Below are 2,095 nucleotides of genomic sequence, written 5' to 3'. Positions count from 1 at the left end.
TACTACCATGCATTGGGCCCTGAAATATGACCCCGCTCGACTTCTTATTCACCCTAGCTCTCTGTCCAGGAGTTGCAAGTAGTTTCTGGTGTTTGTAGTCTACTGGAGGCCGTGGACAGCGCTGACCGTAGGGGTGGGCTGTGATGCGGTAGGTACGTGGCCGGGTGTACCGAATACCCGTTAGGTATCTCGGGAACCCTGTTCACATCGTTCGGGGCCGTATGGGAAACCTCGGCCGGACTCCCTGCGGATGGAACCTGAATAGGCGATAAACCTGGACTAGAGGCTTAAGTGTTTAGGTAGGTCGTGGTCTACACCCACGTCGGCTTTCGCTTGAAGTCTGCCGAGCACATGTCGTGTGCAGACGCTAAGTGGTGGAAACATGTATGAAGAAGTACACCCCTGCAGGGTTATCATAACCTATTCGAATAGCCGCGTCCGCAGTAAAGGACTACTTGGTTGCCTATACAGTTCATAGACAAGTAAATGGAAACTGTTAAAAGCCTCAAGATAAGTGTGAGTGTCGAGGATGGCTCTTCCGTAGGAAGACGGAGGTGGATCCTCGGTAGTGTATTGAAGTGGTGAGTAGTGGACTCGTGTGCGAAAAACCATTTCAAGTTGACGTATCGTAGGATAGTCTAGCCAAGAGTCAAAGCTGGCTTGCTGCAATAACTCCACCAACCCTTCTTGATAATATGCATGTATGTAGGATCTGATGTAAGTCTTGCTGAGTACCTTTGTACTCATGTTGCTATAATTTACATTTTTACAGAAGACGCTGCAACCCCTTCTGATGGGTTCTATGTAGACGTTGACATCAACGAGTAGGCTAAAGACCCAGGTGGTGTCCCTGAGCTTGTGAAGGACCACGTAGTATAGCTAGGCTTTCCAAGCCTCTTTTATTTTACTAGTTTTCTGTACTCAGACAAGTTACTTCCGCTGCTGGTTGTATGACTGTATGACTTGTATGTCGGGTCGTGAGACCCGTACCTTTGTGTATGTTATGTATGGCTTCCTGAGCCTTAAATAAAGTACTTGAATCGTAGAGTCATGTTGTGATGCTTCGTTGTATTTGCACATATCGAGCATACTGTGTGTATGATTGAAATGCTTGGTATGTGTGGGATCTGACTATCTAGTTGTTTATCTTTAGTAGACTCTCTTACCGGGAAATGTCTCCTAGTGTTACCGCTGAGCCATGGTAGCTTGCTACTGCTCTGGAACACTTAGGCTGGCCGGCATGTGTCCTTCTTCGTTCCTGTGTCTGTCCCTTCGGGGAAATGTCACGCTTTGAGTACCGGAGTCCTGTTAGCCCGCTACAGCCCGGTTTACCGGAGTCCTGCTAGCCCAGTGCTACAGCCCGGACCCACTTGCTGATGACCGACACGTTCGAAGCTGGGTCATGGATGCCTGTCCCTGTAAGTCTGTGCCACTTTGGGTTTACGACTAGTCATGTCAGCCCGGGCTCCTTATCATATGGATGCTAGCGACACTATCATATACGTGAGCCAAAAGGCGCAAACGGTCCCGGGCAAAGGTAAGACGACACCCGTGGGGATACCGTGCGTGAGGCCGCAAAGTGATATGAGGTGTTACCGGCTAGATCGATGTGACATTGAGTCGGGGTCCTGACAGCGTTGGCATCAGAGCCGGACTGCCTGTAGGTTCTCCAAGCCAAACTGGTCGATGTTGAGTCTAGAAATTCTTTAGTTATATGTAGGGGAATTGTTTGTGGGATGGAACGTAAGGCTCTTTTTACTCCTTTATCTTATGACATTCTGATCTGAGTCAGTCCATTCTTCTACCGGGGGTTAAGGAATTAGGATCTATTCTCTCTATCAGGATCACGTGTTACTAATCAGTAGTACCTTATAAGATTGATGGATACAAGCCTAGTTCAGTTCTACTACCACATTATGTTGTTAGAATGGATTCAGAACTTTGATATGATGATGTTGAGTGTGTATGAAATCCTTTGTCAAATGTCTCAAAATCCTTCTTGAGCATTTACAGCTGTTATGCTGCCGAAATTTCGCTAGAAATTCTAATGCCTTTGCATTATGATTGTGCTTTCAGATGGCCACTCGCGACCTCA

Source organism: Triticum dicoccoides, chromosome 3B (genome assembly GCF_002162155.2).
Source record: "Triticum dicoccoides isolate Atlit2015 ecotype Zavitan chromosome 3B, WEW_v2.0, whole genome shotgun sequence".
In the NCBI taxonomy this organism is placed as follows: domain Eukaryota; kingdom Viridiplantae; phylum Streptophyta; class Magnoliopsida; order Poales; family Poaceae; genus Triticum; species Triticum dicoccoides.
The sequence above is the reverse complement of the archived record's forward strand: the minus strand, read 5'-3'. Positions refer to the sequence as shown.